Source organism: Ambystoma mexicanum, chromosome 4p (genome assembly GCF_040938575.1).
Source record: "Ambystoma mexicanum isolate Mex_15411 chromosome 4p, UKY_AmexF1_1, whole genome shotgun sequence".
Lineage (NCBI taxonomy): Eukaryota > Metazoa > Chordata > Amphibia > Caudata > Ambystomatidae > Ambystoma > Ambystoma mexicanum.
This window is the reverse complement of record NC_090927.1, coordinates 1256851951-1256876435: the sequence shown is the minus strand read 5'-3', so window position 1 is coordinate 1256876435 and position 24485 is coordinate 1256851951. Positions and strand designations below refer to the sequence as shown.

The following is a 24485-nucleotide window of genomic DNA, read 5'->3' as shown; positions in this document are numbered from 1 at the left end:
AGCCACTCGGGCCACCCCATCAGGAACGCGTTAGCTGCGGAACCCCCTCTGCAGTTGGGAGCGGCGAGCTGTCAACCGGCGGCGGGCGCGGAGAGGGAGAAGGCCCCGGCTGGCCGCGGTCTGCGGCGCCCTTTGGTGGACCAGAGCTGAAGGCGGCCCGTGCGGGAAGACGGCAGAGAGTGACTGCAGGTCCCGTGGGCGCTGCAGGGCTGCCGGGGAGAACCCGACACTGCGGCGTGGAGTCTTGGGGGATCCCCGCTCGAGGGATTGCCGCCGGTGGTCCCCGGCGTGCACTGCGCCCGTCGGCGGAGACCAGCGAAACCGGCGGACACAACACCACTGTCGTCGGGTGCCGGTGCGCCGAGGAGCTGGCCGGTCCCCCCCTGGTCTCGGCGGGCCCTGGAGGTGAGGCAGCGGGCCGTGGGTGTGCGGGGGGGGAGGTCGGGCCCCCGGGGCACCCAAGGTCGGGCCCTGGGGCTCCCGAGGTGGGGCGGAGAGCACTCTGCGGAGCCCGCTAGAGTTGTGGCCGGGGCTCGGAGGGGAACGGCCAGAGGGATCCCCGCACAGGCAGGAACCCAGTGAGTGTGGCGAGCACGGCCATTATACAGCAATACAAAGCCGGAAATTTTTTTTGGGCACTCCAGTCGAATCAAAGCCCATCCACCTTCCAGTGCTGCCTTTGGCTCTCCTACAAATTCGATCCACTGATACTTTGCACTCATCTAACCGGATCACTGTTGCATTGTGCCAAGCAGAACATTTCCCTTGTTGGCTGTGATTGACTTTAAGCTGCCGCCTATTTCAAACTGCTTCGGATCATTGGGATCACAGGCTGGAATTGCTAGACCTCAACTTGAATCGCCGGAGTCTCTACCCTCCCCCACCAATCTCCTCGATTAACTCAAGAAGGAACACAGAATAAGAAGGAAGCCCCCTTTGCAGCTCTCATTTGTCCATTTGTCCCGTCTGAGACATTAAAGGTCCACGTCCAACTCAAGCTGGTAAGCAGCGTTTCCAGTCAGGGCAGCCCGGGGAAGGCCAGCTATAACGTCCCCCTCTGTTACGCGGAGATCAAAGCAGAGGGGTAAGTGTTTACTTCATCACACTCTTCCCAAGCACATTGCGATGGGGAAATCTGAAAAATCGCAGCGGAAGCTAACATTTGAAGCTGGAGCCATAGTCAGAACCCCAAAGTTAAGTGAAATACAGGAGAATCCAGCTGAAGCCATGTCCCCAGACGAGGCGCCCGACCACAACACAGGCGTTAAAGAAATACTCCTCGAACTAAAAGCTGGGATTGGCAAAATAGATGATAAGCTGAACTCCTTGTCCATCAAAGTCGACCAGCTACAACACCGGTTGGATAAACATGGGAACAGACTGGACACCGCTGAACAACGGATCTCCGACGTAGAGGACGCCATGTCCTCCGTGTCCACCAAGGTGTCAACATTGGAGACACAAATGAAAGCGGTCTTGTCCAAAAATGAGGACCTTGAAGGGCGATTACGCCGGAACAACATCAGGATCCTCGGGGTAAGAGAGCAGCAAAACACTGGGAAAATGGAGACCTTTGTTGAGAACATCTGCAAGGAGCTTTGCGGGGGCCAAGCGTTATCCAATCTCTTTGTTGTAGAGCGAGCCCAGAGGGTACCAAACAGCAGACCAGTACCAGGTGCAGCCCCTCGTCCAATAATAGCCAATTTTAAAGACCGAGATACAATCCTCCGCCTTGCACGGGAAAAGGGAAATCTGAAATACAATGGAGACACTATACAATTCTTCCCCGACTTCTCCCCCTCTGTCTTAGCGCTGCGTAGGACATTTGCCGGGGTGAAACATTGCCTACAGGATAATAAACGTAAGTACTCCATGCTCTACCCAGCCAAATTAACAATCCAATTCGATGGCAAGACAATTTTTCAACACCCTTGAGGAGGAAAATCTGTTTCTCGACAAGGCGGGGTGCAGACTGAACGTCGTCAACCAAAAACCACAAAGGAGAGATCGAGTAAATGGTGACCCGCCATGAGGCCAAGCTATGCATATCAGTGGGCTGGTCTGCACCACCAAAACAAAGCCCAGGATGCGGAAACCAATACTGGTGATGTAGGTGCGTCAGACCTTGGGAGTTCTCTAGCGCCTCAAGCGCTGCTACTGTATGTTCGGGAAATCTGGGAGGGGAAAGCTGATCAGCGAGTTGGGGGTTGCCCACAATAGGGAGGGAATCTGTTCACCGTTATGGAAGCGTGCCGGCCAAGACCCGTGCCTACCCCACCGCCACCTGGAGGCACCTGATGCAGACACCGATGTTAACTCTCAGCTGGGAGAGCGAGAACCTAGACAAACATACATGGGACATCACAAGACATACTCAAGCGAAAGCTGGGCCAAACAGAACTGTGGAATTTAACTCGACAACATTCAAGTTGGCCACGTGGAACGTTAGAAGGGGCAATAACCTGACTAAAACGAGGAAAATGTTGCGATATCTCAGGAGGCATAAAGTAGACTTCGTCCTTGTTCAAGAGACTAATCTTCTCCCTGGAACAGAGAATAGATGGGCCCACGAAAGGGGTTGTCACAGGTACTTTGAGTCATTTTCCGCATCCGCTAGGGGGGTGGCAGGTCTAATAAGCAGAACATTGAAGTTGAAACTGCTCGCAATCAAGAGGGACGATGAAGGCAGGTCACTGCTGGTTCACGGTTTCCTGACAACACAGAATTTATCATCATAAACTCCTATGGACCGAATACAGACGGCTATAATAACTTTGACTGGGTCATGACGCACCTGGTGGGAACAAGTTCTGCGACAGTCATATGGGCAGGCAACCTGAATACCACTCTTGACCCTCAAAAGGACAGATCGCACCCGACTTCTCCATCCACCCCCAAAGCCGCTCTTCAGGTCCTTGAAATTTGCAAAGCGTATGACCTCGTCGACATTTGGAGGCGCCAACATGGCGAGTCCCGCGCTATTCCTTTCACTCATCAGTTCACCAAACGAGCTCCCGTTTGGACTACATCCTTGTGTCTGCACATAGCGTAGCCCAATGGTCAGGCAGTCAAATACTGCCCAGAACCCTGTCCGACCACTCAGTGGTTACAGCCGAATACAACCCGCCAGACCCATCGGATGGGAGGAGGGACTGGATGCTCAAGCCGGGATCTCTACAGGATCAAGTCTTTGCAGAAGAACTCTGCACGGAATTAACATCGTTTCTTGAAATCAATCAGGGCTCAGTGAAATCCCCCGGAACTCTGTGGGAATCCTTGAAGTGCTACATCAGGGGAATCTGTCTGGCCAAAGAGTGGCATCCTGAAGCTCATCAGGCAGGAACTGGCACAAAGCGAGATCCGTCTCAAAGATCTTGAACAATCATATGCTACGACGCCGGATCCACAGGTCCTTGCATCGTTGAAGTCGGAACTGGACAAATTTAGGGCAGCAGCGGACAGGGAACTGAAATTCTTGTCACGCGGCCATCGCGCCCGCCAATATGGGGAAGGACAGAAGCCGGGCGCCCTACTCGCGAGGCTGATGGCGGCAGACCGTAAGCTGAACAAATCCGAAATTCCCAGGGCACCTTGGTTCACACCGATGTAGATATAGTGGAAGCCTTCCGCATCTTTTACCAGAACCTATACACAACTAAATACAATACCACCCAAGTACATCTGTCCCGTTACTTAGCAGAAATTGAGCTATATTGGGTAGACGCCACACTAAGAGAACCCCTAAACGCGCCAATCGCAACTGAGGAAATCTTCCAGGACATTAAAGATCTACCAAGCATCAAGGCCCTGACGGGCGAGTTCTATGAAGAGTTTGCACCCATCCTCGCCCCATTATTGCAACAAGTCTATGAGGAAGCACTCGATTCTGGAACGCTTCCCCGACCCTCAGAGAGACAAATTTGATACTGTTGCATAAAGCCAATAAACCCCCTGACGAATGCGGTTCTTACAGGCCAATATCTCTGATTAACTTAAATAATAACATTTTGGCCAAGGTCCTGGCTTCCAGGCTTATCCCGCTGATGCCCGTGTTGGTCCTGGCGGACCAAGCCGGTTTCGTGCCAGGCCGTAGTACCACGTTCGGCATAAGACATATGTTTGGAATCATGGAGGCGGTGGACCCGTCACAACAAGCAGTGGCAGTCTTATTAGACGCCGAGAAGGCGTTCGACTCCATTGAATGGCCGTTCCTCTCTCCGAGGTCCTTCAGAGAATGGGACTTAGCAAGAGATTTCTCCAACTAACAGCCCTATTATACAATCAACCTTGCTCCCATATTATCCTGGGGAAAACCAGATCTGCGGCAACTGACCTCCAAAGAGGCACAAGACAGGGATGCCCACTCTATGCCCTGCTCTTTGCACTAGTGATGGAACCCCTTGCCTCAGACCTTCGGGCTAGACATATGCAAAGAGGGCTGTCCTTTGGTCCCCATAAATTAATAATCTCCCTGTATGCGGATGATATCGTGCTCTACATTCGTGACCCAATACTCAACTTAAATCCGATAATTCGTGATATAATAAAATTCAGCATCTTTTCAGGCCTAAGGATAAACCATAGTAAGTCGGTGATATTCCCACTCACCCCAGGGACCCTGAAATTTCAAGATGATTACAGCTTTAATTGGGAACATACTAATGTGCGCTACTTAGGCATCCATTTAGCTAGAGACCATAAAACATTGTTCCACGACAACTAAGAGAGGGTGATCCACTCACTACAGTGGAAAGTAGCCAGATGGAAATCACTTCCACTCACCCTATGGGGCCGGGCATCGCTAGTTAAAATGGTGATACTACCCAAACTTCTTTACCTGTTCGGTAATCTCCCGCTACTTGTTCCCCAGAGTCAACTGCAACGCCTGAGGAGCTTAATTTTGGCATTTCTGTGGGCGGGTAAACCAGCAAAAATAGCCTACAATTCACTTATCCAACCGGTTAGAAAAGGAGGCATGGCACTACCGGATGTAGAGCGATACTATTGGGCAGCTCAAGCCCAATTCCTGGGGCACTGGTACGCCACCCAATTCGTCCGTCCCCATGTTCAACTAGAGCGCGATTTGGCTTCTCCCAATTTGCTCAGGGCAGTCATACTGGGCGAGACTATTATCCCGAATCAGACTTTAAATCCGGTTCTCTCGACCATAGCGATTTGGAAAAAAATAGCGCTCAAGTGCGGGATCCAGACCAGGTTCTCCCCCTTGCTACCGATAAAATGTATTCCTGGGGTTCCGCTGAATGAGGAAAGTCTTTCTAAACTGGGCTGATAAGCTAAAACTGAAAGCCATGGGCGACCTCTTCATACATAGGCAATTTATCTCCTCCCAACAAGCCAAACTCGTGGAGCCGCCGCCGCCCTAGATGAACAAGTTACTTCTTACCTTGTAACGTTCTTTCGGCGGGATGTTCCTCCGACGTATTCCTCATCTTAGATATCTCCTTCCAGCTCTGCTGGCCTCGGAAAATGTTTTCACCAGAGGGCGCTGCGCGTCGACGTCCTCCGAGTCGATGTCCCTCGACAGCCGCCGTATCGACGCCGACGTCATCCTGGCTACAAAGGCCGCGCGCAGCGCCCGTTGCTCAGTTCCGTTTTGTAGCCCACAATAATACTTTCTGGACTAAACGAATCAACCTGAAGGAGCGTAAACTGCAACAACAAGGGAAGTAGAACTGCGGGGATGGATGGGAGGGTCGATGAGGAATACGTCGGAGGAACATCCCGTCGATAGAACGTTACAAGGTAAGAAGTAACTTGTTCTTCGAAGGGATTGTGTCCTCCGACGTATTCCTCATCTTAGATAGGCTGCCATAGCAGTATTCTATTATTGGAGGAGGGAGTACTGACTTCATGCTGTCTTCTATTGATGAATAGAATGCAGTACAGCACTTCCAAACCTAGTCTCTTGACTGGAAGAGGAATCCAAGTTGTAAAATCGTGTAAAGGTATGGACAGATGACCAAGTAGCGGCCGCACAGATGTCTTTAACCGGCACACCTCTTTTGAGGGCCGATGAAGCTGCAATACCTCTGGTCGAATGAGCCCTAAGGTTTTGAGGGGGCTCTTTTCCTGCCAGTTTATAACATTCCAGAATGGCTAGAATGATCCATCTGGAAATGGTCTGCTTAGTTATTGGTAACCCCAGTTTGTGACCTGCGTAACCTACAAACAGCTGGCTAGCCTGTCTTATCCTGGCTAGTCTACTGATGTAAAAACTTAAAGCCCTTTTAGGGTCTAGCCTATGTAACCTCTCTTCCTCTTTCCCCGGGTGAGGAGGAGGATAGAAAGATGGTAGGGTAATCTTCTGAGTGATATGAAATTCAGAAACCACCTTTGGGAGGAAATTAGGCTTCACTTGCAGGACAACTTTGTCTTTGTGAAAGATAGTATGAGGGGGTTTACAAGAAAGAGCTTGTAATTCGCTCACCCTTCTAGCAGATGTAAGTGCTATTAATAAAACAGTTTTAAGGGTAAGGAATCGTAACGAACAAGAATGGAGTGGTTCGAAAGGTGTGCCCATCAGGAAAGTTAGGACTAAGTTTAAATCCCATAGGGGAACTTGGAATGGTCTTGGGGGATAAACATTGGTTAACCCCTTTAGAAATTGTATTACCAAGGGTAACTTGAAAAAGGATGGTTCTTCCGCAGTGCGCTTAAAGATGGATAGCGCTGCGAGATAGCCCTTAATGGTGCCAACTTGAAGGCCTGAATTTGCCAAATATAGTAGGAAGGACAAAACCATTGGTGTACCACATGAAAAAGGGTCGATATTCTGTTCTCTACACCAGCTGCAAAATCTGTTCCAACGGCAGCGGTATAAAGACTTTGTTGCTGGTCTCCTTGCCGAAAGCAACACCTCCATAACATCATCAGGGAGGTCCCAAATCCTTGTACCTCAGCCTTTCAGAAGCCAAGCGTGAAGGTTGAGGGTTTTGATGTCTGGATGGAGAACCTGACCTCCCTTCTGTGAGAGTAGGTTCTCTCTGAGTGGAAGTAGAATTGGAGGGCAGATGGACAAGTCTAGAAGGTCCGGGTACCACGTTCTCCTGGCCCAATCCGGGGCAATTAGGATCACGGTTCTCCGAAATCTTCTCAACCTCCTGATCATTTGAGGAATGACAGGGACCGGTGGGAACGCGTACAGAAGCGGAAACCCCGAGTCCACTATGAACGCGTCTCCCAGAGCTCCTCTCGGGGGAAATTCCCTTGAGCAGAACAGATCGCACTTCCTGTTGAAGCTGGTGGCGAACAGATCTACCTGAGGGGTTCCCCAAAGGGCGAAGATCTCTTGAAGGACTTCCTGAGCTAGCTCCCACTCATGGGAGACTGTGCTCTGCCTGCTCAGAGCGTCCGCTGTCAAATCCTTCTCTCCGGCAAGGTGAACTGCCGATAGAGAGATTCCTTCTTGGATTGCCCAAAACCAGAGCTGCATTGCCTCTCTGCACAGGGGCAGTGATCCTACGCCTCCTCTTTTGTGAGGTAGTGCATGGCCACCGTGTTGTCCGTCATTATCAGGACGTTTTTCCCTTGTACAGCTGGCAGGAACGCCTTCAGTGCAAGTCTGATGGCTCTGAGCTCTAACAGGTTGATATGTAGTCTGGACTATGATGGAGACCGACCGCTGATGGTCAAGTCGTTGGCGTGGGCTCCCCACCCCGTGAGTGAGGCATCCGTGACTACTGTTATCTCCGGCCAGGGTTGCCAAAACTGTTCTCCTTTCAGAATGTTCTCCTGACAGGCCCACCACTGAAGGTCTCGAGTCACCCTGTCGGGAACCTGAAGAAGATCTGACATTCTCCCTGAGAATTGTGACCACTGAGTCCTCAGTGCCCACTGGAGGGATCTCATTCTCAGGCGAGCCTCTGGCACTAGGAAAATGCAGGATGCCATGAGGCCTAGCAACCTCAAAAAGTCGAAGGCTGGGAGACGTTGGGCATGTTTGAACTTGGTAACCATCTGTAGAATATCTTGAGCCCTCACCTCTGGTGGCGAGGCTTTTCCCAGGGAAGTGTCCAGGATCGCTCCTATGAACTGGAGTCTCTGCGATGGTATCATTTGTGACTTCTTTAAATTGAGGGAGAAGCCCAGTCTGTGAAGGGAGTGGAACACATGATTTAGCTGGATCTGAGCTTGTTCCGAAGAAACAGCCCTGATTAACCAATCGTCCAGGTAGGGGTAGACGTGAATCCCTTCCCTCCTTAGACTTGCCACCACTACCGACATTAACTTGGTGAAGACCCTCGGGGCGGAGGTCAGCCCAAATGGCAGCACTCGAAATTGATAGTGAGAGTTGCCAATTGCGAACCTCAGGTATTTCCTGTGTTTGAGATCGATAGGCACATGGAAATAAGCGTCCTGAAGGTCCAGAGATACCAACCAGTCCTGGAACTGAAGGGCCTGGAGGATCTGAGAAAGAGTGACCATCTTGAATTTGTCTTTCCTGAGAAATGTGTTCAATTCTCGCAAGTCCAAGATGGGTCTCAGTCCTTCGTCTTTCTTTGGAATGAGAAAGTAAGGGGAATACCAGCCCTTGTTCCTCTCCGCTACAGGTACCTGTTCTATGGCACCTTTCTCTAGCAGGTCCAAAATTTCCTGCAAGAGGAGCGGATCTGGAGCTTTCTGAGAGCTGATCCCCGGTGGATGACTCTGAGGTATACGTAGGAAAGGTAGGCAGTAACCTTGGGCAACTGTCTCCAATGCCCAAGCATCTGACGTGATAGCCTGCCATACCGCCAGATGTTGAGTCAACCTGCCTCCTACAGGTGTCCTGTGAGGAAAGTCCTCAGAGTGGTTTTGAGGCGGCTGATGCATATGCCGATGGTAAAGAGGCACCTGCTGTTGCTGCGGCTTTTGAATATCTACCCCGTCCACCTCGGGTAGTTCTTCTTTGTCCCCTTTGAGCCGGTCGTCCTCTACCTCTTCCGAATGCGGAGTAGAAGCGAAAGGACTTGCCTCTCGCAGAGGTTCCTGTGGGACGAAAAGGTGTCTGACGGATTGCAGCGCCTAGGGATTTTGCTGCTGCCTTTGAAGTTTGCAGTTTCTCTAAACTGTCATCCGCCTTTTTCCCGAACAAAGAAGAGCCATCGAATGGCATGTTCAAGAGCCTGGCTTGCACATCTGGGGCAAAACCAGACTTTCTCAACCAAGCGAATCTCCTGGTTGTTGTACTTGCCGCCATTGCTCTGCTGATACGGTCAGCCGAATCAATGCCCGTCTGGAGGGATTCGCACATAGCGTCTTTTCCGTCCTGTATAATATTCAGGAACGCATCACCTTCTTCTCCCTCCGGGATGCAGTCAGCCGCTGTAGAAGCACACTCCCAAAGTGTATGGCTGAATCTAGCAAGGGTGCAAGTAGCATTAACAGATTTTAACGCCATGCTACATGCCGAAAAAACTTTCTTTGCCATAGTATCATATTTTTTATCGTCCCTGTCCTGTGGGACGGTAGGATAAGCCGCCTTGACATCGGTAGAGGATGCTGCCTGTACCACCAGATTTTCTGGGGATGGATGTTTAGACAAAAACTACGGGTCTGTAGAGGATACCCTGTACTTTGTAGACAGTTTTTTATTTACTGCCGGTACGACATCTGGGGTTTCCCAGTTTGTCATAATCTTCCTCTGAAGAGCTTTATGAAAAGGCACCACAGGATCCTCCTGTGGGCCTTTGTCAAGAATATCCGTGAGGTCATCTTGTTGGAAAGATTGTGAGGGTGCAGACCACCCCATAAACTCTGTGATCCTGGCCATTAAGACTCTATAGGGGGTTTCAGCATGTTCCCCCGGGTCTGGCCTAGCAAACTCCACCTCAGGGGAGGTGTCTAACCCACTTTCCTCATGTAAGGAATCATGAAGATCCTTTAACCTGCGTTCTTCAGAGGGAAATTCCTCTCTAATTGGGGTTACAGGTCCCTGCAACTCAAATGTGTCTTCCTGTTCAGACAATTCACCCTCTTCCATAATTGAGGACATAGTTCTCAATTGTTCTGAACTCATAAAGGGTGTAAACCCCATTTCCAAAGCAGAGGGTGCCGAACTTGTCATAATCGGCCTCGAAAACGTCGATGTCGACGTCGAAGGCTTCGAGAGTGGCGTCGAAAACAAAGGCGTAGGCCTCGAAGACCTCGACAGAATTGGAATTCTACTCGACAATCTCGAAGCCATTGACGTCGAGGACCTGGGGATACTCACTGGGTGTGTCGTAACCGTGACTTTTCTTGGCGTCGACACCGGTGTCGAGTCGACAGACTCGTGTGTCGAAGGTCTCTTCGACGAAGACGTCGACGGAACCTTAGTCGACGGCCTCGACGGAACCTTCAAGGAAGGTTTGGAGGTCATAGTCCTACTCGAGGGTTCGTGACGCGCTCGAGAGATTTCCTTCGCCGGGTACTGCGACTCGTGGCATTTTTTACCTTCGGGTCTTTCGACCAGAGCATCGCTCTCGGCAGTCTTCGAGGGGGTCGAGGCCGCTTTCTCGAAGACGCTCATCATATTTTTGCGGAATTCCTCCCATTCAGCCCGGGAACTATGTTTCGTGGGGCACGGGATTCTCTTTGGCGAAACAGAGGAAGAGGGAGAAGGGGATCTTCGGCGTCTCCCCTTCGAGTGCTTCGATCTCGAGGAGTGATGAGACCCACTCCGAGATCTGGAGCGCGAATGGTGACGAGGAGACGAATGTCTCGACTTCGTCGAGGAAGAAGAAGCTTTAAAAGTCTTACCTTTCTCCAGCTTCCCCCTACGCTCCTTCAGGGCCTTAGCTGTCATGGACATCCAGTCCTCGCACTCCGAACAATGGTGTTCAGCTCCCAAACACCACAGACAAACTCTGAGGGTCAGTCAGCGACATCTTTTTCCCACAATCTCGGCATTTTTTGAAGCCGGATCGAGGAGTTGTCGGTTCCGACGAAGAAGCCATCGAGTATGGATCGAATAACTCGAGGTAAATAGGTTTAACTCTGACAAAACTGAGCAACAGTATTCTGAGGCACTGAGTAAGTGCGGAAAAACGGAACTGAGCAACGGGCACTGCGCGCGGCCTTTATAGCCAGGATGACGTCTGCGTCGATACGGCGGCTGTCGAGGGACATCGACTCGGAGGACGTCGATGCGCAGCGCCCTCTGGTGAAAATTTTTTCCGAGGCCAGCAGAGCTGGAAGGAGATATCTAAGATGAGGAATACGTCGGAGGACACAAACCCTTCGAAACATTCATATACTTCCGCCTCAGGGGCGTCCTCAAAACCCTTTCCGCAGCAGCCTAAAACATGGCACCTACTCCACGGGGTTATTCAATCACAAGGAGTGGGTAAGCTGGTCTCGATGTTATGCAAATCCTTACTAACTGACACCGCCCCACACCCGATAACATCAAAGAGGAGATGGGAGAGAATCCTGCGAGTACCAATTCCAGAGGATGAATGGGACTATATCCTAGCACAGACTCAGAAGGAGTCCCTGAATACTAGATACAAACTGATACACCTAAAATATATCCATCAAGCATACCACACCCCGCTAGAATTCACCACTACCATCCCTCAACCCCCCCGCAATGTAATAGATGTAGTGCACCATTGGCAGACTTTCTACACCTTGCGTGGGGCCTGCCCAGCAACACAACGCTTTTGGGGTGCGATTCTGGCAAAGACAGCCGCAATACTTGATACATCCATTGAACCTGACCCCAAGATCACTTTGCTGGGGTTTACTAAACACCTTCCCCCCATCGACACGCAGACTGGGTGGTTTGCTGCTACTGCTAGCACGTAGAAGGATTGCACTGACGTGGGGAAAGGGACCCACTCCGACTGTACAGCAGTGGATGAAAGACGTGGCATATTGTCAGGACACAAACGAACTTCCACAAACTAGTACCTCTACATGCCAGGCCCCCGGACATCTGGGGCCCTTATATCGGTTACTTACTGTCCAATGCAGGAGGTGACTCTTCCAGAGGCCCAACTCCGGAAACCTTACGAGACCACACAGAATTGTCTCCCTAACAACCACAGTCCAATAGTAACGCAAGCTCGGGTGTGACCCGGAGGGAGGCAGGGGGGGAAGGGGGGAGGGAGTTCGCAACAAATCAAACACAGGAGCAACTTGTGCCCTATGAGCTTTGTAAACACTGTAAATAAAGTTTCTAAAATAAATAAATGGTGTTTGTGTTCACCTCTGAAACTCTAACCCAAGTCGAGCCCTTTGTTCCACTTTTTGGCGGGCTTCTGCACAGAAGCCCTCCAAATGGTGCCACTCTGTCAGGGGTCTACAGGATGTGTGGGAGGAGGATTAGGCACCCTGGACTGAGTTGCCTTGGCAACTCAAGTCGCACTCTTGTGTGATTGGCCCAGTGGTGAGCCGCCCGGCTCACCACTTAGCATGTTTGAGTGACAGCTAGGCTGTTGAATGGGGGTTTTGCTGCATAAAAGCAGGGCTTTGGGGACTGGAACTTCAGAAGTCGCCACAGGACCTAAAGAATCCGAAGAGGGGAGAAGCTGAGCCATCTACAAAGACGACACCACCGGTGGAGACCTGTTGTACGAACTCACCACTTCCCCGACGACAGAGGAGATCTTCTTCCATGAGAGTCTTCTTCCCTTTGAGCTGGTGGGACCAACCAGTTCGTCTTTTTCGCCTTCCAGGACGTCTCGTGGTCGAATCGCCAGTGCCAAGCACCCCGGCGGCCGGATAGCCACGCTTCACCACTGACCGCAAATAAAAGGGTTGTACCTTTTAATCGGGAACTACGCGGCTGGTTTCTTCCCTGGCAGTGCAACGACCTCCAGCTTTCTTCCTCGTCGAGATCATCTCTTCCTCTGGTCGAAACCACGACTTGCACCCGCTGCCAGGAACAACTGCCACCGCTGGAGCTTTCTCACCATTTCAGGTACTGTGTCCCGCCTGGCCTCCCTTGCAACGGACGGTCCAAGGGGTCCCGTAAATCCTTGACTTACCAACTGGGTTGGCTTTCCAGCCTAACTTTATCTCTCTGAACTGGTCCAACCTTTTTTGACATTTGCTGCAAAGATTTTTGAGTGCATTTCCACTGTGTGATCTTGGGCACATTCCGCCTTGCTCTCTCTAAGAGTGGGCCTGGCCTATGAACTGTTGGCTGTACAGTAGACCCTGCCTTTCCTGACTTGCTGTGGTTTCTTAAAAGTGTTGGTACTGTGTTATTTCCATATTCTGCCTTTTCTCTCCCTTTTTAACGAATTATTGGAGTACCATCTACGGTTACGCGCTCACCTCTGTTTTGCTAAATAAGTTGTGTCTTAACCTAGACTTGTCGAATAATTAACTAGGGATGTGTATATACTTATAGTGACTGTTTGAACTTGCTCGATATATTAGTGCCAGTGTATTTCCATAAAGTGTGTTTTAAATAAATAATAATATACTTTTAATACCAAAGCTCTGGTCAGTTTTTGCCTGTGCTACTGTATTTTTTGCCTTATTGTGTATACTCTATATACTGCCTAACTCTTCTTGAGAGAAGTCTGACTGCTCAGCCACAGCTACCAGGTAAATCTGGGTGTTGCAGACTGCTACCAATAAGGTTTACTGCTTACTCCTGTAGTCTTAAACATTTTGCAGTGGTCCCTAAGGGAACTGCACAGGTTTCTGCCTAACACTCTCCTAATGGAAGTAATGGCTATTCAAAAGGCAGTTTTGTAGGTGAGATCTTTGAGACTTGCTTTATGCATGGGCTCGAAAGGAGACCCCATAAATCTAGTCAACACCATGTTTAGGTCCCATCCGGGAGCTGGGTTAGAAATGGGAGGGTGAATTCTTTTTACTCCCTCCATGAAAGCCTTAATAACTGGTATCTTCCACCACAACACCTTTTGTTGTGATGTACTGTAGGCTGAAAGAGCAGCTAAGTGAACTTTAGCGAGCTAAAGACTAGGCCTGAGTCAAGTAAATGAGTCCGGTACAAAACGATATGTGTAGGAGAGCAGTCAACGGGGTTGATGCTCTTAAGTTGCACCAGATATCAAAACGTTTCCACTTACTGGAATAGCAATATTGTGTTAGGTTTTCTTGGCCATACATCTCTGAGGGAGTTGCATGTGCCCAAACGCTATGACCTCAGGAGCCAGGCCGCTAAGTTCAAGGTTTGCGGGCATGGGTGGAAGTGTCTCCCCCTTGTCTTGCGACAACATGTCGCACGGGAAAGGCAGTTTAATTGGAGGAGACAAGGACATCTAAATCTGATGAGCGAACCAGGGTTGGCAGGTCCACATGGGAGCCACCAATATCAGTGTGACTGGTTCCTGGTGCATCTTGTGCACTAGCTTGTTGAGTAGGGGAGTCGGGGAGGGAAAATCGTAAACAAATTTCCCTGACCATGTTATTCAGAGTCTGTTCCCCTTGGAACGGTTCTGGGGGGTACCTAGAGGCGTAATCTTGGTATTGAGCGTTCTCCAGAGTTCTCTGGGAAGTCCCATTCTGCGAAAACATTGTAGATGATGTCTTTGTGTAATCGCCATTCGTACTCCACGGATAGTGGGAAATCTCTGCTGAGTACGTCTGCCAGAAGATGGAGTTCCCCTGGAACATGTGTTTGAGAGCCCACTTCCAAATGTTCTGGGAAAGTTTGGACAACCCTGGAGAGTGAGTACCCCCTAGTTTGTTCATGTAACATGGCTGTGGTGCTGTCTGTGAGGATCAGGACCGGCTTTCTGTGCAGTTGCGACGCAAAAGCTTTCAGTGCTTTGAATACTGTTATAATAGTTCCAACAGGTTTATGTGGTTGGACGGTATGTCTGATGGCCAAACTCTGTGCGCTGTCTGTTGAAGCAGGTGAGCTCCCCACCCTGTGAGAGATGTGTCTGTAGTTAGAGTAGCCTCCACTGCAGGGGCGGTGAAGGATTTCCCCTTCAAGAGGTTCTCCCTTGACCACCACCGTAGCGAGAGAACGAGGGCTGGCGAGACAACCACTAGATTGTCCCATTGTCCGCTGGCCTGACACCACTGGCTGTTAAGCCACTCCTACATTGGACGCATGCGCAAGCGCGCGTGAGGAACCAAATAAATGCATGACGCCATCAATCCCAACAGTCGCATAGCTTTGCATACCATCACCTCTCAACTGGCTACATATTGAGGGATTTGAAACAGCATATTTTGGACCCTCTCGTTGTAGGGGAAGACGAGGCCATCCTTTGTTCGAATTAGATTACTAGGAACTGTTTGACCTGGCTGGGGTCTAGGATGGATTTCTTCTCTTTGATAGAGAATCCTAGACAGAATAAAAGATCTATAGTTCATTGGGCATTTGACAGACAGGTTTCGTAGGAATCCCCTGTTATGAGCCAGTCGCCGAGGTAAGGATAAACCGGGATGGATTGCCTGTGCAGGTGTGCTGTTGCCACTGCCAGTACCTTTGTAAATACCCTTGGTGCAGAAGCTATGCCAAAGGGTAGTACTTTGAACTGATAGTGCTGTCTTGAATCATGAATCTGGGGTATTTTCTGTGTGCCAGCAACATTGAAATATGAAAGTATGCATCTTGCCATGTAATCCCCCTGTGTGAGCAGGGGAATTACCTCTTGCAGAGTGACCATACGAAACTTTGGGGCTTCACAAATTTGTTCGCTGCGTGCAGATCTAGTACAGGGCACATGGTGAGATCCTTTTTGGGTACAAGGAAGTACACTGAATAAATACTCTTGTTTACCTGTAGAAGAGGTACGACCTCTATAGCGCCCTTTTCCTGCAGGGTCTCGACTTCTTGTAGCAGGATTAGCAGATGTTCTGGCGTCCGGCGTCTTGCTCATGGCTGTCTGAACTGTGGGTTTCGGCTGAATTCTATACAGTACCCGTGGGCAACGGTCTTTAGCACCCACTGGTCTGTAGTTATTCCTTCCCATTCTCGAAAAAACGATGTTAGCCAACCCCCGACCGGGGATAGATGGGAGGGGACCCAGAAATGCGGGTCATTTCTGGCCTGAGGCCGGGCAGTCTGAAGGGGTGGAGTTTCGGCCCCTTCCTTTACTGCACTGTTGCAGCTGCTGGTTCCTTGGGGAGAGGACCAGTTATTCCCAGAGCCGTATTGATTTTGAGGGAATCGTTGCCCTCAAAAGGAACGTCTATTCCCGCTCCCCCTTCTTTGTGAAGGTCTCTGGATGATCTGATCCAGAGTCTTAAGGGTGTCGTGCACCTTTTTTGCACTTTCGAGGGCTTCATCCACTGCCTTTCCGAATAAATTAGTATCCTCCACTGGTTTATTTATAAGTGAAGCTTGTGTCTCTGGCTTGAACCCAGAGTTTCTTAGCCATGCATGCCTCTACAGGAGGGTATTTGAGCCAAAGACCTTCTGGCCGTTTCTGCTGCATCCAAAGTATTCGTTAGCATACTTTGGTTAACTTACCTACCCTCTGTCACTGTTGAGAGCAGACGGGCTTGCAGTGGCTCAGGGACTTCTTGAAGGCCTTCGTCAAGTTTGGCCCATTGCACATCAGCATAACTGGCTAAGAACGTTGTATTGTTAGCGATGCAAGTGGAGTAAGCTGCCGCCATAGTGATCCTTTTCCCCGAAGCGTAAAGTCTTACATTCTTTGTCAGGGGATGGCGCCCCCCCCCCCCCAGTGGATAGGGGAACCCCTGCTCTTTCCTGGTAGTTGTAACAACCAATGAATCTGGAGTAGAATGGCCCCTGATGTAGAGGAGGTTAGAGGGGGAGGGTCAAAAAAGCTTCTCTACCCTCGGATTCACTGCTCTAGTAAGGGCAGGTGTTAATAAAGAAGGGGCCAACCTCTTTTTAATTGAATTTAGTAGAGGAATAGTTTGGCTGGCAGGTTTTTCTTTCAAAATGTCCTCCACAAAATCAGCCTCTGGAACAGCTTCCTGAGCAGCAATGTTGAAGTGTACCGCTGTTTTCCTCAATATGGCATTGAAAGCCATTGAATCGTCCACCGGGGAAGCTGGTCTAGTGGGGGTGGTTGGAGCGGAGTCCAGGCACAAGGCATTGGGTTCTGGAGTTGGAGTAGGAGTAGGTGACTACCAAGGGCGAGGGTCAATGAAGTCCAGGTCTACCCCGCAACCCTCCGTGGGTTCTAAATGGACCTCCTCAGAGTCAAAGGGATCTTCATTTTGAGCCTCGTCAGTGAGATCATACATGTATTCCTCCTCTTCCTCATCTTGAGTAGGGTCAAAGGCCCTCTGCAGCTTAGCTACAGGGAGAGGGTTTTTCTTCCTCCCTAGACCTCTTGGGTGTGGACTTCTCAGAGTTCCACAAATCTCTCTAGCCTGTCCATACATCCTTCACATTTTGCTCTGGTCTCATTTAGTGGATCCTCTGTTTGCAAACGTCGAGATTTTTTCTTCAACGCCGAAGAAATCCTTTCAGGAGCTTCCGAAAAGTCTTTTCGGGGTTCTGACGGTTGACGCGTGTCCTTTTGTTTGTCTGTAGGCCTTTCTGTAGGGTTCGGTAAATTCTTCGGCCTATCCATGGGCTTCGACAAATCCTTGTGCTTGTCCTTGGGGTTCGATGAATCCTTGGACCTTTGTTTGTGAGAATCTGCCATAATGATCCTGGCGATGCTCTCTGTAATCACTTCATCATCGGGAAGTTCTGAAGTACGGGTCTCTGGTTGCGCAACTACTTTCGGCGGAAAAGGGCCTTTTTGGCCGTGGGCGCCTTCTTCCGATGTGTCTCGACGGGATGGTGGATATTGGGGTCAGCGCTCTTTGAGTTAGTAGACCCAGTCGCAAGGCACACCTGCAGTTGCGGGGAGGCCTACCGACCCGGACAGTCAGTGGGCAGGGCCGAAGCTTTCGGTGTGCCCATTGGCACTATGGACCGCTTCGACTGTTTAGTCGAAGACGTCCCTGGTGTTGTGTCTTTAGTGTGGGGAACATGTGTATATGTCGCCGGGGTGTGTATTTCCCATAGCTGGACCTAGCTCTTGCCTAGCGGGCCGGGGACAGACGACACCGAGTGAGAGTGCCCCGCTGAGAGGTCAATCGCCTCCAAATTGGTGGCTAGTTAGTCACTCAACCCCTAGTCACAACCGGCAGTTGTGGCAGCGGAGAACCAGACTTGGCCTGCGACATTCCACAGGCCGCCCACCGCTTAACACGGCGCTCCTTCAAAGTTTTTGGGACGTAGGAGCTTGCAAGCCGCACAAACCGACTCGTCGTGATTGAGGGGTAAACACTGGTTACACTTACGGTGTTTATCCTTCCAAGGGAATTTGGCCCTGCAAACAAGAAAACCTAAATGGAGTCCTCTCCCATAGCTGACAAAGAGACCCAGGGAACAATGATAAAGGAAAGGGAAAGGTATTCTCAGAAAGGGAAATGTCCACCCTGACCCCACTCTCTCTGTGTAAGCCGGCCACAGGGCCCGGCCACGTGGTCGGCAGTGCCTACCGGACCCCGTCTGTTGAAGATCCGTGGACAGTCTTCAGCGGGAAACTGGAACAGCCGTTGATGGAAGGGACGGTAGGGTAATATCGATAACTTTAATATATATATATATTACGACCAAAGGTTGAAGAGAACAAAAGCAATTTCTCTGGACGAGCTCCGCTTAAGGCGACCATTATGCTGGGCAGAAAAAATCGGAGGGACCTCGACGCGTGAGGGATTATGGGTACACTACATGTCACGTTAGGGATAGTGTTACAGACACGCCCATGTCGACTTCCCCTTTCAATTCTCGAAAGACAAAATGCAATACTCCGCAGTGACCACTGGATGTCGGACTATATGCACAGCAGGTGATTCTAAGCAGATTAACAAGCGTCAGAAACCTATTTAAAATCTATGGTCGGAAAACTGGCAAATAAGATACAGGTCACAGAAAATACAATATGGGAAGCTGCCTCGTCTATTTGGGGGCTAGACGAGAGGGGCAAGGGTGGGGGCTCACCTGTGGTTGGAACTATAAGTAATGTGAGTAGTAAAACCACTGGTGTGGAGGGGGTGGTTGGGGCTAACCTGGATTCCATGGAGATAGCCCCGACAATGGTTATCCCCTTGTTTTCTAACAATGGGGATCCGATGGCACCAACTGGAGGAGGGGGGGGGGGGGTATGGAGGAGCAGGCTGAAGTGTGGGAGGGATTTGGGGGGTTGGGGGTCTCACCTTTTCTTAAGGATATATCGCAAATTCTACAGAGATGGAGCATAAGGCCTGGCTAGAGTCCCTTAATTGATGCAAAAGTAAAACCCTTCTATCAGCTTTTGGCTTCTAAGCAGGGCACATTTATGGTGGACCTAGTCCAAGAAGCAAAATGGTTGGATAAAATAGAGGCAACCCATGTTCTACTCCAATCCATTAAAAGTGGGGTAATGAACACTTCAGCTATTTTGGATGACTCCATTAGAGATCTAAAACTAAAAGTGGAGAATCTTGACCGGGTGAGAGAAAAGGGAAATGGGAGGGAAGTGTTGGAGGGTGTCTCAGTGGTAGTTCCCAACAAGGAGGTGAAGGGCAGTAGGGAGGGCATAGAAATGGGAGGTGTCATAGCCCACGATGTGGGAGACAGCTCAGGTGGCAGGGAGAAAAGTTCTGGGACAGGGGTTTCAGGAAGGTCCAAGTCTATGCAGGGGGTCCTGGTTAGTACTCCTGTTGTAGAGCTGGCATATGGTGAGAACAGTGTGTTAAATCTTCCCCCGGCTGCGGCCCCACTGGTGGGGGTAATAATGGGAGTAAGGGGTTTGCCCAAGGATGCTCAGGAAACCACAACATCGCTGATGAATAAAGCAACACACTGGATCAACACCAATCTGATAGGTCCTGGTATTGACCCGGACCTAGTCATAACAGCTAGAAGAGTGGGTTGGGTGGGCCCTTCCAGAAAATCAGTGGAAGTGGACTGCATTTCGGTCTCCTCGACTAATCCACACATTTTTAGGCACATAACCTCAAACCTAACGAGAGGGCTAAGGTCAAACGGCTCCAGACTGGATAGTAGGTTGGTTGGCCTGGACTACTACTACCCCCCAATGGGGTTGCAGGTGGTACCAATTCAGGAATGTACGGAGACGGTGGCAAATAGGGGCAATGGATAAGGGGAAGGGTGTGCCCCATTTACATGCAATCTATCATGTGCGCTTCCATGGACAAAGGTGAGTAGGAGTGAATCAGTCCGGCAAGGAAGGGGTTTGATGTCGCAGAATAGATTTGATCCCCTATTATCCCTGGACGAGCAGGATTGACAGAGGGACCTGGTGTCTCAAAGTATAGAGGGGGCCCAAGAGTGTTGGGCTGGTAGTGTGCAGGGAATGGGGAGCAGCGGTTACGATCAAGTAGAGGCAGGTGCCAATGTTAAGATTATATTCTGGAGTATAGCAGTAACGAGGGGGAAACTAGAGCAGGCAGATAATCTGGATTTCTTGAGGTCTCATGATGTGTTCCTCTTGCAGGAAATTTGGGCCTTAGCGACTCCCCTACTGGATGTTTATGTCTATTATGGCATACCTAACAAAAACAAAATCAGAGGGGGAGGTGCTATGGGGTCTTGTCACCCTGGTTAAGGTATCACTACACTGTAGGGTTGAGGTGCGGGAGACAAAGATGGACTTCCTACAGCTACTAAGGTTTAGGCTGCCGGCTAATGATACATTTGATATTCTAAATTTCTATAATAGTCCCCACAAGGCAGAGAGGAATAGATGGGAGAAGGTAAAGGGGTTTGAGGATAAGTATCGGGCGGATTGAGAGCGTACCAACATTAGGCTAATTTGGGAGGCACGGGGGGAGCTTTAACCTTAGAATAGGGTGTGGAAATTCAAAAGACATTTATGAGGCATTTGAGGATCTACTTCCACAGGTTCGGGAACCTCGAATGGAGGATTCCACAGTATGCGTAAGGGGACTTAAGTGCTTCGCTAATTGAATGGGGCATGATATCAGTGAATGGCCGTATTGAGCCGGATATTCCAGGGATACTAACGTTCCACAACCATCTGGGTTCTTCAAATAAAGATTATTTCTGTCTATCTCTAGATTTGTGGAAAGACCTAGTGAGCTTTGAAGTGGTTACAGTGGGTAGCAGTGATCATAACCCCCTGGTTTTAACAATCAAAGGAGAGGTTGGAAGGGAGGGTCCAAAAGACAGTGTATTCCGTCAAGTTGAAACTGAACCAGCCTCATTAAGAAGGATTAACTGAGGGAAAATCAAAGCCTTGGGTTTGCATTCAAAAATTGTGGCTGAGTTGACCACGGAAATATGTGGAATCCTTGATTACTTGGGTAAACCTGAAGTGGTGGTGGGCTTGTTTATGGTCATCCTGGAGGCATTTACAAGTTTTTTTTTTGGTGGAGTACAAATCAATGGGGAATTGCGGGAGGAGGGGTTGGTTTGATCAGGCCTGCAGGTTGGCTTAACATGCTCTTATAATTGCCCTAAAATCCCCTGTGTCTGCTAAAGGTAATATTGTTCAAACGAGAGCAAATTACCAGAGGGTGATCTAACATAGAATAATTGAGCTTGAAGAACAGGCTTGGGAGGAGTTTCTTGAGGCCAACAAGACCAATGATGCCAACGGTTTTGGGTAATTTGTTACATTGTCTATAATGGGAAGGAGGGCCATAAGGATACCCCACGTGGGGGCAGAAGACTGGGTATCACATTTTGGGACATTGTTTGGTGTTAGTAGTGAACCTGAGGGGAGGGAGAGTTGTGGTTCTACACTTAACTTTTGAGTAGAAGAGGTCACAAAAGCAATTGGGGCACAGGCCCATAATCGTGCTCCAGGACCAAATGCAATACTGGCAGATGTTTTCTCGGAGCGGATTGACCTATGGGGACTGGCACTGACCCTAGTCTTTGACGTTTGCTTGGGCACGGGTCTCTATCCGCCCTCTTGGAAATCCGCAACCATTTCCCCAATTTTTAAAAAGGGAGATCCAACTATTCCATCGTCTTTCTGGCCAATATCTCTTTTGGATACTTCTTTTAAAATGTTTGGTTGTGTCCTGTTAGGACATACTGAGACCTGGCTTGCAGAAGGGGTGGTCCTGGCGATACCCCATTTGGTTTCCACCCGGGACTGGGTACTATGAAACAGGCACTGAATCTATATCTGCTGGTCTCCCATTTTATGTTTTGCAGGGGGGAGGCAGTCTACCTTGCTTTCATGGGCTTGAGCACTGCTTTCGACAAAGGAGACAGAGTGAAGCTGTGAGCCGTGCTTGAGTCCATGGGGTGCTCAGAGGAAACATTGGTGGTGCTTCAGGAGATCCATACAGACAATAGGGCAAGTGTTCACATTGGGCCAGGGGGTAGGTGCTCCAAGTGTTTCAATGTAGGGCTGGGGGTTCGGCAAGGGTGTGTGCTTGCCCCATACTCTTTACATTATTTAATTTTTTATTTTATTTTTACTTTTGTATAGCGCACAAACAGCCCAAGGGCATCGTGGCGCTGTTACTTGAGGGGAATTTAGTTACAGGGAGGGTACGAGTGGGTTAGGAATACAGCAAGTTTTACATTTTTGCATATTAGACAATAGGTTACGAATACAATTAGCAGGTTAACAGGCAATGCAACGGTGAAATGACTAAACTGGGTGTCAAGATGTTTAAGAGTGCCAGGGAGTCATACTAGGATGAGTTCTGTTTTGTCAGAGTTTAGGCATAGTCCGTTGGCTGCCATCCATGCTTGGATGGTGTTATAATGGGTTGTGGAAGGACCTGGTGGGAACGGGTGTGGATTTCCAGAGCCTCAGGAGGGAGGGGGGGGGGGGGGGGGGGTTTAGTATTAACATATGCTGATGATACGGTCCTCATAGCTAGAACCTGTAGGGCCTTACAGGCTCCGGTCGATGCATACGCTACCTTTATAACCGGTTAAGGGTTAAAGATGAACCTCACTAAATAGGCAGCGATAGGGTGCACAGGAGGGAAGAGGCATGCAAAGATGCAATGCATAGTTTGCAATGGGGAATCTATCCCAAGGGTAGTAGAATTTGACTATTTGGGGATCAGGTTTTCAGAGGCAATGCCGGATAATGACCATGTGAAGAAGAAATCATTGAAAATTAGACCATTTATGGTGGGTATATCCCGCTTTCAATCAAGGTGCAGGGGTCAGCATTTGCAATCAGTCATCAAGGTTTACACCACACAAATCAAGGCAGCTACCCTATATGGAGCATCCTTGTGGGGCCACTCCAAGTCTGGATTACAGGGTATGGAAAACCTTTTTTTTTTAAAGTTCTTGGACTTCCCGGCTCATCCTCTTGTGCCTCAGTCCATAGGGAACTGGGGAAGGTCTACTGGGAGGATGAATGGGCAGTCACCCCTAGTAATCTCTGGTTGAGATTATGGACAAACAAGAATGCAACTCTGTCATTTCATAATAAGAAGTGCGTTGGCCAAGCAAACCTTGTCCAAAATCCATTGGTTGAGGCACGTAACGGATTCCCTGTGCACTAGTGATGTCCAGGAACAGTTTCCTCCTGTAGTAGTGTTATCTTCCATGCAGCTGAGAGTTCATAAGGAGGCTGTGCGTTGGGGGATCGCAGACAAACAGGCCCTTACAGTACATGGGCCACCTATCATGATAGTAAACATAGGTTGATTGGTAAGGTCCCCGATATACAGCCGTATCTCGTGTGGGCCACGAAAAAGCAACATAGATGGCTCATTACGAGGGCAAGATTGGACTGTCTCTTGTTGAGGGGTAATACCGAAAAGTGGCCTGAATACCCGAATGACCCCAGTTGCCCATTGTGTGGGGCTCCAAGAAAGGATTGAAAACATTTTATACTATTTTGCCCCAGCTACGGGGACATCAGAAAACGGACTATTTGGCAGATTATGAAGCGCATTGATATTTGCTGCTATAGGCACGCTCTGTTTTTGATGGCAGAATCAGAATTGAATGCATGGGCCTTGTTGTCGTACCTGAAAAACGCTATGTACATCAGAAAGGGGATTTTAAAGGTACAAGATTTTGTCTTATTGTCTTGAAAATTATGATTTTTAATTGATTTGTATGGGGTAGTAATTTTGCCATGGTAATAGTTTTATTTACACTCTATATTTGTGATGAATTTTAAGCTATGTATTTGTTTGTGTTTAATGGATGTTTTTATATCCCAATATACATAATGAAGTGAACTGAATAGAATTGGAGTATCGGGTGGGAAAGTCAGGAGGAGATTGGCTAGGGGAAGAAGTCCAATGGGAGGGGGAGGATAAGAAGGGTGACATGAAACAAAGTGTGGGTTTTTCAGGTTAGGTCAGAGGAGCTGGCAGTGGCATACCAAGAATGCAGAAGGACAGACGGTGAACTGGAGTGTGGTTGTGATTTACGTGGCAAGGGAGTTACTACTGGTTGTTGAAAGCAACTGGTACTGTATAGTAAGTGTGCGTGAAGAAGGGTTGAATGAGAATTTTAGCGGACGTGTAGGGAGTGAATGGAATATTAGTGAAAGATTAAGAGAATGTGGGGTGTAGTACTGTAGAGCGAGAGCGCAGTAGTAGTGTAGAGTGAGGAGATTAGTATA

At 49.4% G+C, this 24485-nt stretch overlaps 1 protein-coding gene across 2 annotated transcripts in view; it reads right to left on the bottom strand.

Moving 5' to 3' along the window:
• Positions 1 to 24485, bottom strand: part of NUP133 (nucleoporin 133) — a 1444728-nt gene that overhangs the window by 807431 nt on the left and 612812 nt on the right. The window lies entirely within an intron of this gene.